The sequence below is a fragment of the Athene noctua genome, chromosome 4 (genome assembly GCF_965140245.1).
Source record: "Athene noctua chromosome 4, bAthNoc1.hap1.1, whole genome shotgun sequence".
NCBI lineage: Eukaryota > Metazoa > Chordata > Aves > Strigiformes > Strigidae > Athene > Athene noctua.
This window is the reverse complement of record NC_134040.1, coordinates 27,720,188-27,735,150: the sequence shown is the minus strand read 5'-3', so window position 1 is coordinate 27,735,150 and position 14,963 is coordinate 27,720,188.

Sequence of the window (14,963 nt, the reverse complement as noted above, 5' to 3'; positions counted from 1 at the left end):
CTCAGACTCATGATAGTTCTCAAAGCTAATTTTCAGGGATTGCAAGCAGTCCCTCTTCTTTGTGAACAAAGATGTAAAAATCAACATGAAAGCTCCAGAGAGTCATTTCCATTCTCAGAGCTCCACATAAAACTGCAGCAGCAGCGATACCTGAACCCTGTCCTGAGATTCCTCATACTTCTATTTCTCTTAGCTCCCACTAGAAACACTAGAGACATCTTTCTGTGTTGGGCTTATTGAAAAAATGAAAGTAACAGAAGTATAAGGATTAAAAGGATCTGGCATTCAGTTACATTGCAATAAAATGAGTGGAAAGAACATTCTAGTGAAATTCAATTTAGTATTTCTCTTCCTCATGTGATTCATTACTGTTTGTTAAGTACCCCAAGTACACTTTCCAGGTTGTCCATGTTCACAGATAGCATCCCTGAGTAATATCAGCTAAATAAAAATTAAAACAAACTCTATCAAACTTCTGTCATCTTTTGACCCATAAATACATATATTCATATATATTTCAGACACAAAATCTTTACAGCCCCTTTTGTAAGGTAGATATGTTAGGCCTACATGTTGCTTTCAATATTTTGGACAAATTCCAGCTAGATCATTGAATGCTGCATTGTTAAATTTTTGATATGGTGGTCTTCCCCTTGTGTTGCTATGTTCTGTTAAACAGCTGTTGAGTCCTGCTGATGAGCTGTCAACACTTCATTAGTGTGTGACCTTATTTAAACACATCTCTTAAATGTTCCTTAGAGACAAGAAAGATTTAATTATATAGTTTTACTAGAATTACTCTGAGATTCTCATAATTAAACAGAAAGGATTTATAAGTACTGTGAGTAGACTTATGGTTTTTAAATTTTATTCTTAGATTATGAAAATATTTTTCAGGTTGGTATATATCCAACCTGGGGTTTTGGATGGGTAATATTTATTTGGGGACTTTAACTCTGAGGTGATCAATGCTAAACAACATTAAGCAGCCCTTTTTTTGGTCAGATTTACTCTTATGTGGGAGTATGTACAAGTTACTGCTAGCAGACTGTATGGAAATTCTGTTACTGAGCATGCAAATGTCTACCAAAACCCTATATCTGACTTGAAGCACAGATCTTGCATGCCTCTGTCAAACTTTCCACTCAGTAGTATTTTTGACATATATTTTTGAGCCAAAAATATGACTACTAGTGATTTAAAATATTTTTTTTTGCATCTCTGGCTTTCACAGGGGAAAATCATATTTAGTGTTTTCTTCCTATCATTTTTTTCCTCCTCAGAACACCATGTCATTATCGTGATTGTAGACAGTAGATACTCGAGAGATAATAACATATAATAATGAAGCTTAGCTCTCATTTCACAAGTGGAATAAGAGTGAATAAAATAAGGTAAAGGACTTTTATTTATTCGCATTGTTTCTAGTTAATGTTACTGCTAGTATTCCTTCTGTGGGTGTCTTTTTATTCAATACTTGATAAATCCTTATATGTTGTTTGTTTTACCTGTCTTCAGGTCATTGTTAAGAAAAGAAAGAACAAAATCTTGTTTTGTTTTTCTCATGTATGTAACAGCAGACTAACTCCTGCATAAGGAAGATGATCTGCACATACTGTGATTTCCCATACAGCCAGTAGCTGACAGAAGTCATCCAATCCCAGGACTGTGCTATTTTTAATTTAACATAGGGTGGTGTTTTGCCAATTATTAGGCCTAGCATAAAGGACACAGCCAGCATAAAGATGAACCAAGAACCAAATCATATTTGATACAAAAGGTTCAGTACATGGGTGAGCACTGGGGGTACAAACAAGACAGTCAGATTATACATAATTGACATCAATCCCACTGACCCCAACAACACCACCACACAACCAACAATGGGGGGAATAAGTGGTGAAATGCAGTCTCCCATAGAAGGGACAGGAGAGAACCAAGTCAACAAGCCAAATACATAAGACCAAGGAAGCCACATACTGAACCTCTACACAGCCCACGTTTACAAAAGCCAGACCTGACTAGAGCCCAGTCCCAGGGAGGCAGGAGATCCTTCCCCAACAGGAAACTCTGCACAGGGCATCCACCTCACAGACAGACACTGCCCCTTCCTGCAAGTGGTCTCAGCTTTCATCCCGAAGTGGAACACCTGACCTTTGCTGACTTAATGTGGGACCCCTGGGGCTCATTTACCCAATGGCTCTGTCTGCCAGGCCGGCCGCGCCCTGGAGGGAAGCCTAAAGGCAAACTCACCCCCCCTTTGTGAAGGGCTGTGGGAATCACCCATGTGTCAACCTTAATTTGGGGCTTGGGGTTGAAAACCCAGCATTTCAGGTGGACATCAGTTTTGGTGAAGGAATTATTTATATATTCCAAATGCATTAAATCATAGATGGGAAGGAAAAGATAGAATTTAATACAGCCTTCAGGAGAACAGAAACATATCAGCTTTGTCTTGTGTACCCCTGAGGAGTGTTTAACAGCCCTGACTTCCCAAAGGTGAATGTTTATGAGACCTGGAGGCAGAAGAGCCATTCATGGATGCAGAAGAGCCATTCATGAATGCAGAAGAGAGGAGGCTGGTTTGATTTTTCCGTATGACAGTAACCCATGACTGAGTATAGAGGTGAACAAAGACCAGGTGGACGTCAGGGGATTAGGCTATTGGTCTGTTTAATGGCTGAGCTAATTGCAAGAGCAATGAATCATTAAGTCATTTAGGCTCTGTGGATCTCAGCCACCGAACTGGGAATCACCTCACCTAGTCTGATCCAGGCAAATCTTTACTATGAGCAGGGAAATAATGTCAGCAAATGCTTGTCTGGACTGACTGATGAAACCACACTGATGCTGGATGAAATCTCTGCCTTATACCAGCAGAAATTCAGAGCTTAGTGCAAATGGAGGAGCCTGGGCTGGTGATTCACCGGTTGGTGCAGGGATGTCAGGCACTGTCAGAGTCAGTCTCTGGGTAAGGCTGGCACATAGCAGCCCCCGGCAGGTGCAGAGGGGACTAGAGAGGCACAGCCAACAGAGGAGACAGGCCTTCCTTTTCTGTTTGCTAACAGAAAAACAGGCACTTTTTGATCTATAGAGAAAGGAAAAGCTGGGATGACAGATTATGTTTTCTTCTTTTAGCACTGATTGCTTAAAAATCATTGAGAACAAATGACGCAGTTCTGTCCAGATTTTTCGCTTCAGTGCATTGTTGTTATAAATCCAGTTATTCATGACTCCAACTTGCAGTAACTTTCCTAGACCTCTTATTTGCTATTTAATGAAAAGATGTCAGACTTTGTCCAAAAGCATATGCACATACCGTAGCACTGGGGAGAAAAGAAAAATACGATGCCTTTTCCTTTAGCTACCCTCAATCTCTTTAGAACTGGGAAATACTGACTCACCAGCTGAGTACCCGATATTTGAACACTGTTTAATAGGTTGATTTATACATTATAATGAATCACCTATCTTCAGTCACACGTTCTTTAGTTGTTGTTATTATTGGTGGTGGTGATATTATTATTATTTCAATCTTACTGCATTCTTCAGGAAACCAAAGACACCAAAAGAAGTATAGTCTCTCAATGCTATTCTAGTCTTGGTTTCATTTCATCTTAGACTGATCTAATTCAATTTACAGGCTCATTAACCAGACTGCAAATGAAAGGGGAAGACAGTGTGTCTCCACAGGGATCTGCAATGTCAGAATGGACCCTGGGTTTTAAAACCTCAGAAGCTCCTAGTACAGCATCAGTCTGCTTTCTTATCCAACAGGTAAAGAAAGTGGCAAAGAAACTGAAAGGAAAATTGTAATACCTTTTTTTTTTTTTTTAATGTGGATTTCTCTATAGGCTTTCTGGTCAAATATTTACAAAAAATGACTGACTTGCCAACAGGCTTTTATGCTAACTCAAATTTCTGATTCATCTTAAAGTTATTTCATGCAAAAGAAATAATTATTTCTCTCTCTGTATCTCTGTCTTTTGAGTTCTACCTCTATTTTTCACAGATGAGGGAGTGACAGTATTCAGTGCTCTTTCTAACAGCCATGCCCAAGGGCTGTGCCCTGAGCCTACCTGTCAGAGCTTTTCAGTGCACCCAGTCCCATAACTTTATTACTGACCACATGCTAGTTCCACCTTTTAGTTACAAGATTCTTCTCATGAATGAGACATTCTTTAATTTATAAAAAGGTTTTCCGGTCAGAATACCTTTTGAAGGGTTTCTTTGTTTTGTATTTATTTGGTTTGGTTTGATTAGTTTTACTGCAACTGTTCGCTTACTATTTCTTATTTCTTTGCTCCCCGGAGCTGAGGAGACTGCTGAATTACATCAGTTCCCAAAGGATGCAGCCTTCAGCTGAACACTTGTATATAAATTACTGTTTCCTCTGTGGTGCATATTCATCAGAGACAAATTCAAATTCAAATGCTCATTTTATTAGATTCTTACATTCAAAATATCTATTCACAAAGGCAAGATTTCAAACCAAATCTTTGGTGAGGCTCAGTGGCAGTCTTAAGTCTAAGTAAGCTCAGTGGGAACTCAGACCTCACCATCATCCCCCATCAATGATGTTGAGCCCAAGATATTGACTGAGCTGTGGCATATTTAATTTAAAAGGTTACCCTTAGTCTCCAGTTAATAACATACATGTGCACTGTCTTCTTTCAAACAAACCCCTTTCACAGGTAGTGGCCTTTATGCCCGGCAGCTAAATGCCTGGTGACTAAATGTCACCTCTTTGAATGGAAAAGCTATTTCATTGTCCAGAACTGTTCCTGGAACACTGAGCAGCGAAATGATTCCCGATAAAATAGGCACCTGGGATGTCTGATACTGCAGTGAATTTTCATAGATATGCACTGTCACTAGAATACCATTATACTGTGGTCTCCAAAGACTTGCATTTATTGGACTCAAAATCTTCCTTGTGCTGGCACTTCAGTTCCAGACCAAGTAATTTGTGAGGTTTCCTTCACAAATTTTGCTGTATTTTACATTTTTGTGGGGCAGATTCTCATTTTTCTGCAGCACACTTCATTTATTTTCAGCAACAAAAATCCAGATGGAAGCTAAATCAACTGGGCAGGTGAAGATTCCTCTTGAATAAGTGAAGCGTTTTGGTGGGTTAGCTCTAGCACAGATACCACATTATTTAAGGATGTCCCAGCAAGTGACCCATATGAATCTTAGTCACCAACGTTATTTCATAAATGTTCACAAAACATGAGTTGGGTCCCATAAAATCTTCAGACTGGGTAAATGTACAATTGTACATTTTTAAAATGTATGTATTTCTTTTCTCTTTGATCTTGATCCTGTTATTGCACTCCTTCAATATTTTCAAACCTTGGCATGCAGCAACATAGAGAGCAATCACATTTTTCATGGAAGCTGAGATCTATGTGCAATCGTTTTACTTCAGTAGTTATGCATTTGCCCAGGACCACGTCCAGCCAGGTTTTGAGTATGTCCACATTTTTCACTCTTTTGCTGAAGATCACTAGTTATTGTGATGCTCACAGCAAAATCATAAGGATTGCCAAATCTAGCCTCTTAGGGTGAGGTGCAACAGGGTGCACACAGCACCTTGCACCTCTCTTGAACATCCTCAGTACAGTTTATCATGTAAGGTACAGGCTAGCAAAAGATTTAGTCACACAATGAAAAGCAAAAGATTAACTCACACAGCAAAATTATTCTCTTCAGTGAGAAGAGACCTCAAAACCTGGCATCTGCTAAACCATCAGCTACCTGCTTACATGGATTTTTTTACTGGCCATTCTACTGTGTTCCCTATTACCACAGTGTGTAAGCACCTCATTTTTTTGTAGAATATCTTCACAAAGAGGTGCAAAAGCATTCATCAGTTATTTTCATTGCTTAACCTGGTAACAGCTGGGAAGCAAGTTGTCACCCCTTGCTGTGGGAGGACTTGAGATATGGAGTGACCACAGGGGTGAACTGTTTTACAGATGCTGGATACAGCTCCATTTATAGTTCACATGGCCTTAATCGTTCTACCTGGCATTTTAGTGATAGCATTTTGTTATTTCCTTACAGACCAGGTCAATATAGACCTTTATCACAGGGATGCCAATGTTGCCTGCTACAAGGGCAGATGTCTTGTGAAGGTTGGTGTAAACACAACACGGATGCCAGCAGCTAATGGCAGAAGTATTCTGATCTTCAAAGTAATCATATATAGAATCATAGAATGAATCATGGAATGGTTTGGGTTGGAAGGGACCTTAATGATAATCTAGTGCCATTACTCAGATCCTCAATAATATTTAGGCACTCCTACCAGACAGACCTAAGTCTCAGCAGCTGGAGTTTCTGAGCAGCTCAGAGACAGACTACACAGCAAGTGTGGTAACATATGGCATTGACCTGAACTGTCCCACTGTTGGAGCTCAAATGGTTGTCCCAGTCTTTCTTGATTAAAAGACTGAGCACTAGACCACCTGTCAAATTTTATTTTTGTTGTTTCAGTCCTTCTTTCCTTTAAAAATACCAGAAGCACACAATAAGCCAGAAGGTTAAAGCCATACTGAGACAAGAAAGGGTCAAGTGCTGAAGTGGGGGCTTTTTCTGCTGTTTCCCTCAGGCCGCTTGACAGTGGAGAGCATCACAGTGCAGCAGGGAACTGAGTTATCATTCGCATGAGCAAACAGGATAAAGTTCATGTCAAGAACACTAAGGGAAGGGGTTTTTTGCTTTAGAAACTCAGCTACATCTTTAACACTGTGTTTGCTTATAGACAACATTAAAGTATGGCTTTTAAAACACATTAATTTGTCAAATTTGAAGCAAAATTGAAGACATTCTCATAGAATGCCTTTCCATGTTTTTAGCAGCTCTGTATTACAATTATTTGTCACATAATACAGGTATATCAGTTTTCTGAGACCCAAGAATTTTCACGTAAATGATGCACACAATTATACAGAGACTACTTTAAGCAAACACTGTAGCTGAAAAATTAGAAATTTTACACCTTCAATTACATGTACTTCTGTTACTTAGGACATTACTTATCATGTAATATGGTTCACGGGCCTGAAAAAATGTTTATTGTGGTATAAAAGTAGGCATAGACTGTGATGATATAGCTTACAAGAATACCATGATTGCATTTCAGAAAATACATATGTACTATAAAATTACTGCTTTATGCTGATAAATACTTGAACAAACTTGAAGTCCAAGTTTTGTTTGTCTGTGACTACAGGTAGAGTAGATGTACACACATATACACTCATTGGAATGAAATGTCTGAAAGTGTCTTGTTATTTTTCTTTTTGGACGAAAAGGAAAATTATTTCCTCCCTGATGGTTCATAGTTGTAACCCTTATTTCATAAGACTGCACCAGCCAGCATACATGAGATGACTTATTTCAAGAGTTGGTAGGTTTCCTTGGTGCACAGTAATTGGATTTGGTGCTATCAGCTGGAGCAGAAGAGTCTCACTCTACTTCAAAGTAAATTAAAAATGCTGGTGGTCTTTCTTTGTTAAAAATAAAACAAACGCACATACCGATATATTTCATGTGTATATCACAACTTCTTTGGCATATGTTGTTCAATTTGACAAACTATTTGTACGTATGTTAGTGTTCCTGTTTCAGGGTCATATTTGCTGTCCTTACACTTCCCTTTCTCTGGCCAAACTTCTCCCAGCTTGAAACATTTTCCTCTAACTTTCAGGCACCATTAACTAGAAAATAAAGCAGAGTGAGAAAGATATTAGTTTGTATAATAATTGAGAAAGATATCAATTTGTATAATAATTTCCATTAGTTTCATATGCAATGATTTCATTACAAGCAAATATTTTGTAATAAGCAATTTTCTAAAAGCCTTTTAATCAAATTCAAAATTCATGGCAAATAGAGTAGTCAGAGCATGAACATTTGCATGTTGAGCAAAACTTCCCCAGTCCTGGTTTTGATTTAGTCCATTGCTTTGATTACCTACTCAATCTGCTTCCCTCGCCTCTCAGCCTCACCATTTTGCCTGTCTTCTATGTCTGACCTCCTTCTTGGATCCTTCCTTGGAGGAGCTGAATCTCTACACTACTTTTTACAATAAAATAAAATTACTATTTAGAATGTCTAGCTTGTAAACTTTCAGCAGTAGAAGTATTTGTGTTCAGTAAAGTCCTGGTTTGTTAGCTATATACAAGAAATACTTAGTTCCTCTGACTGGAACAAGATAGATTACAGCCAAGTCATTTCCCAACAAATTATCCAACTATGCAATCTGCTGTTTCATGATCAATAGATGGTATAATGCAAGAAGTTATTTCATACCTCTCTGGCTCCTGTAATGAAATAATTTTATTATACCAGAATTATATGTATTATCCTCAAACTAACTGTGCAGCTGAATGTGTTATCTTGGGAAACACATATTCCTAAAGTGAACTGGCTGATGCTTTAACAGTGCTTTCTTTTCCAACTTGTTGACTTGAGAAAGCAATCTGTCTTCAAGGTTTCTAAGAAGCTAGTACTTTAAGGGAAGAAATGTAGTATTTCATTTGATCTGGGCATTTCAATTATTATTTCCTTTGCTGTAATCAAGAAAGAACCAAAATTTATGCAGGAATAAAATATTTAAGTATCTTTTCAAATGGAGCTTGAACTGATGCAATGACTGCAATTCCTATGATTAAACTAATTTCTCCTTTAAATATTTAAACAATCTGACAAGGCAGACAGCCATTTTTGTACCTAGGGTCCAACACTGCAAAATAAGAGTTGATATTTATATCTTAGCAGTTTTTAGTATTTTCTCCTTTGGACATTGTGGCTTCATGGGTCTAACTCACACCCTATAATCTGAAGGCATGAAATATTACTGATGTAGGAGACCACAATGATTAAGCATTTACTGATTAAGCAATACACTACTAAGAAAGTAATTATCTGATAATATAATTAAATAATAAGCATATCACTTCTACTGAGTTATATAATTTTGCATAATTATTGCATACAATTATAAAGCTATTAGCACTTAAGTATTATGAAACACACACAAATACCATTGAATTACAACTCTATCACCCTTCCCTCCTCCCACCAGTTAGTACTTGGCTGCAACTCCCATCTGTTTTCAGACATAGACCTCACGGAAATTTCAGGGGGTTTTCTAAGAGAGCTCCCTCCAGCACCCAAAAAGATGGGCCAGCATCCCAATCCACAAGTCAGCTTCATTAGTGTTTGTAGACATCTATGCTCTTAGTGTCAGAAGATTCACCCCCTCCTGTGTTCCTTACCTGATTTTATACCTATTCCCAATTTATTCTATTTCCAGAGCCACTTTTTTGCCATTCTTGAACCTCCTTTCCATTAACTAAACTCTTCCTTGTGGACCAGATCCTTTGCTTGGAGGCACATCTGGCTTTTCTTCACCTTTGAGTGTACTGGACCTGTTCTGTACTTGTAAGCCTGTAGATGGGACAGGATCCTTCCTCTTGGTGGTAGAAGTCACCAGCTTCCAACCTTTCCAACCTACTCCAGACGTTGCACTTACCTTAAGACTAGGTGTGGACACTGCCTGCTTCTCTCCTGGCTTCAGAGAGAGGCCCCAGGTGTAGGATGCATCTGCCATCTGAAGCTCAGTCTGTGACAAAGCCTCTGCCCTAGCAGGGACATCTGCCCAAACACCTTCTGGGGAAACTGCTCTATCATGTGTCACCACTACAATTAGGCACCTAGCTCTTATATAGGTCTGTCCCAAGCACTGGCTAAAAGGGTGTTCGATCCTCCCTTACTGGTGGCAGCTGCAACAAAGGCTTCAATCAATGTGGGTCAAGAGTAGCTGATCATGCATGTGGGAAGCTGCTGGAGTTTCCTTGGGATCACACCCTTGTATCTCCCCTTACCTCATCCTTACCCAGCAGTAGAAAGCACCCTTTAAGTTTCTTAGAGGTTTCCCAGGCATTCACCAGTGATCCTGGACCTTGTCCTCAGAAGGTCCAGAAGCTCCTGAAGCAGACCCGCAGAGCAACACACAAACTGCTGCATCTGTGGCTGCCTCTGTTAGCCCTACTCATGGGAGTTCCCTTAATGGGAATTACTGAAACCCCACAGGGAAGCTAAAAAAACTTGAAGCCCCACCAGCTTGGACCAGCTCAGAGACAAGCAAGACCCATGAAGTTGCGTAGAAGTGAGATATCTATTAGATAATCCCAAATACTTGGAAAAGCCTAAGCAAGCTCTGTATAGGCAAAGCTCTGAATTTGGAGGGGAAACATTTGCTCTTCTGGTTTTTCATGGCTGTTTTTCTAGACCAATCACACTGCAGATGTACATTTACATTCTGAATGGGGGATATACTAAATTAAAAGGCTGGTTCTTAAGGCAGTGTGTTGTCAATCCTATGATACTGGTAGTAGAAGTACGGCACAAAAGCCCTTGCCCAAAGCTTGACCTACTTGTTGTATTGACCTGATGCTGTAGGTTTTCTGGTTGTGTACTGACATTCTGGTTGTGGACTGATTGAATTTTTGGGCTATGGCATGCATCTCTGTGACACACTATCCCAAAGACTTTTCTTTAGGGCCTCATATTTTGTGGTATCTCCTGATGGTAAAATTATAGTTTGGCACTTACTACATATGTAGACCTGGAGTTCATCTATCTGCCTCTCAGGCTGTATAATTGAAGATTCTGCAGACACCCAACTAACCTATTGACCACTGAAAGAGAAGAAAGAGAAAGCAGACAGAATGAGATCAGGCACAGATCTACAAGAAAGCCTTGTCTCTAAGATTGAGTGGCCTCAAACTTCACTGTCTTTAAGCTTTGCAATTTTTTTAAATCCCAGTGACTACATGTACACTATGTGGAGCATCCTACAGGTCAAGCTTAAAGTCCAAATAGATGTTCATCTACATTGCTGCACTGTAGAATGTCCCCATAATCCACAAAGTACTGGATTTTTAGGCTAAAGAGTTATCTTGGATGTAGACGGTGCTTAAAGTGGATCTTATAGCTAACTTGCCATGTTGACAGGATCAGGTATCTTTCTGTCAAACATATCCTTGGGATAGCCATGACAGACAATAGGAAAATTGCTGGTATAGTGCAGGTGAAGTATTTGCAGTCAAGATGTCCAGCAGCAAAGTTTTCTTATGTGCTTGTTTGCAGTTCATTCATTAGGATCACTGCACAGATGGAAGAAAATTAAACAATAAAGTCTGAAGAATGTAAATATGCTCAGGGCAAACAGAAACCTGTGGAGACCTATAAAGGGAAATCACTACATTTTCAGCCTCCATTTTATCAATGTTTTGTTTACTATACAAATGGAGGAGAGGCAGAGGTGATGGGGCATTTGCTCAGGAATTATTCAGCACCATCTGGCATCTTGAGGTAATTAGTCTGCACTGTACCTCCTTTGGAAACCATAGCAACTCTACAATAACTTAATTGTGTTCTCTGATGATGGCATAATAAATAATGTGTCACTGCTACAATACACTAATTAATGCATTCTCAGCTGCCCAGCTGCTGTATACAAATGCACTATCTATTATGGGGTTCTTGGTAAGATGTGTTTGCAAAACAGAAAAAGATTCAAAAAGAGCGTACTTTTGCATGACATCGGTCCTGGATAAAATCAAGGAGAAGCTGGTACATGATTTAATTGATTAAGAATTGCAGGAATCTAATTAATATCAGTCACTATGGTTCTGTGGGAAATAGATCAGTTTTGTCAAACAAATCCAACTGCATTCTTTAAGAACATAAATTTTGTTGATTTAAAATAACTAAGCAGACGCAATCCACACAGCTCTGTAAGGTATTTGATGTACAGCAACATGACAAAATACGACTACAAATCAGTATTACACAGTTGTCAATAAAGTGCATGTAATAAATCAGAGGGGTAGAGGCCAAACATCAAAATCACAGTTCAACTCAGCAAAATGTAGTTTTTTACATCTAGAAAAAATTAATATAAACTATACAGCCAAAACAAATGAATCAGAAAAGTAGTGAATCTGAAAAATATCTCTGAGTAATTCTATTCAGAACTTCATCTAGATTGCTGGAAAAAGCATACAAGCTAGTGGATCCAGTTTTGATAAACCCAGTGTTAGAGCATGGTAATAAAGTTGAGGTGCAGGCAAGAGTGAAATAAATTATTCAAGATTGGAGAAAATACTCTAGAACAGAAAAATGTGTCCCTGCTGCAGCACTGGCCAAGATACTGGCCAGTGTTTGTCAAGCTAGCAGTGGAAAGTCATACAACCACAACAACGCAGTGCAAACAAGCCCAGCTGAGAACAAGGGTTGTTTGCTTCCTGTTCCATCTCCTCCTCAATTGTTTCCAGAATTTGTGCTAGTACTTCAACATAAGGCTGCCCTACATCATGAACATGTGCCAGCCTGCTCAAAACTAGCCCGGGGATCTCTGGCCAGGCACAGCATCACATTATTTAGACATGACAATACTCTTCTGAGTTCATGTCCAACTCCATTCAGACACCATGGAATATGAGAAACTGAAGCCAAATGCACATTAATATCCTAAAATGAAGTTAGATATCTTTCAGGATCTAAGGGACTGCGCTCAGTCCAGGATAGATGGAAGAAGTATAATGACCTGTGATTCATAGAGAATGTTACAAGAAATGATCACATGGCTCCAATCAGTGAAGATGGACCTATGATTTCATAAAAATATACAGTCACCCCATTCCCAGTCTCTGATTACCACCATTAATTACACTGTGACACTGTGGAAAAACATCAGTGTGATCATCCGGTCCTGGAATTGTACAACATTTGTAAATACCGTGTTTTCATTAAGCCTGAATTTAGTTGGTCAGACATATTTTCAAAACAGATATTTGCCAGTAAAATAGCTCCAGCAAAACCCAGATTTGTTAATAATGACAAACTGAAATCTGAAATTTGTATTGGAAAAAAGTGAAATTTATCCAGCAGAATATTATTTAATGAGAGTTAAGTAAGAGTGCTGAGACAAATCCCTCCTTAGTGACAACCATACTAATTTTATAAAAAACCGGCACAAAATGTCAGGTTTCTACTTCTCCTATCCTCTCCTAGGCCTGTTGGTCATGTTAGTTTTGACCCACCTTTTTTTCCTAACACAGATATGACTGCATTGTTTTCCCAGCTCCCTAAGAAGGAATACACATTATGAAATCCGGTGCGAGTAAATACACTTGTATTCAAAGTGGTGACTGAAATATTTTATAACTTTATTATTAAAATGCCCAGTCCCATGCTAGTTTAGGCCTAAACTGTGCCTCAATCCCTCACAATGTGCCTAGCGTGCTTTTATGGCTGTGAAAATGGTGAGATAGAACTGTTGTAGAACAAAGATAGTGAAGATACTGTCTTATACAGTAAAGATTCCAAATGTTGTGATTCAAAAATGTAACGACAAGTTAAAATATATTGATATACCACAAAAAAGTTTTAGCCAACCATATACACAGGGATTTCAGAAAGAGCAAATAATCACAAGACAATCAGAAATTATGTTTCTATCCATCATGATTCATATTTGACTCATATGGTAAATTAAATTAATTTGAGTCACTGGCATGTGTGAATACTTTTTCCTGTAGGAAGCTAAGAGTTGTTTTGACTCGTTATTTGTACCATCCCAGATGACCATTCCCAAATATCTGGGAAAAAATAAAATCCCACAAGGTCTAATTCTACTGAACTCATCCCCATTCAAGTTCACAGAAAGAAACAGAGACGTGGTCAGTTTCTTCTTTCTCTGGCAGCCAACCCTTCCTCCAGACAGATGTCATAACATCTATTTATGTTGCATTTTGCCATAGTAGGGGCAAAGGTCTTTTGAAGCTTTCCAAGCTTCTCCTTTTCCGTGTCGATGCAATACGTGCAGTCTGCCACACGAGGGTATGCATCCCAGTAAATAAACATACCGAAGGGGCTACTCCATCATTTACACCTTCCCCTGACCAGAATGAACTGCGTGGCACTACAAGCTTGGGGTATTTTCTGAGGGCAGTAATATCTCACTCCCACCAGCTCTGTGTCAGCCCGACACACATCAACATCACGGCAATAACTCTCAGGTAAAAATAACTTTTCATCATTTACAAGATGACCACAATTATTTGACAGGCTTGCACAAAAATCTTTAGCTTTACATCTACTTCTGTGAAAAGCAGATGACAGTGCAATAATTTCATGCAAGCAAGTCAATAGAAATTTGTTAAATTGATTTCTACATTTTCAAATACTGAAAAAGCTAAAGGGCTACTATTACCTTCACTTGAACCAGTTTTAGCACAGAGCTGAGGAACAGGCTTCCCTATGCATGCTACAGAGCAGTGTAACTGAAGCAGAATTAAATGATGTATGTATTTGGTCCTAATACGAGCATACTTCATTGTTCATTTTCAGATATACTGGGAGTTAAGCATAAAAATAACAGTAGCTTTGTCTATGTAATGTGTGGAGTGGGAGGAAAAAGGAGACTTTGAAACAATTTCAGAATTAATAATGGTATGCTATTCTAAGAGCTGCTATTTTATACTAACTTCACAGAAAGTTCAAAATTGTTTAAATGCTTTTTGTCAAATGAGCAATACTAACTGCACAAAGTATCTTATGTTCTTTGCAGAAGGAGGGAAGGAGATTTCTCCATTTCCCTTCCTTTCCCCTTCTTTCCCAACACTCTCGTTTCCTTCCTTCTTCCCCACATTTCTGCAACTTACATTTTCATGTGAGAGGTAACTCTTACCTTCACAGCCTCAACAGCACTAAGCTAACAGGCAGCGATCTAGTAATCACCAGAGCAGTCAGCTGGGGTTTTGTCCTTGCTAGACATTTATGGGTAGATACCCAACTAACCTACTGACCACTGAAAGAGAAGAAAGAGAAAGCAGACAGAATGAGATCAGGCACAGATCTACAAGAAAGCCTTGTCTCTA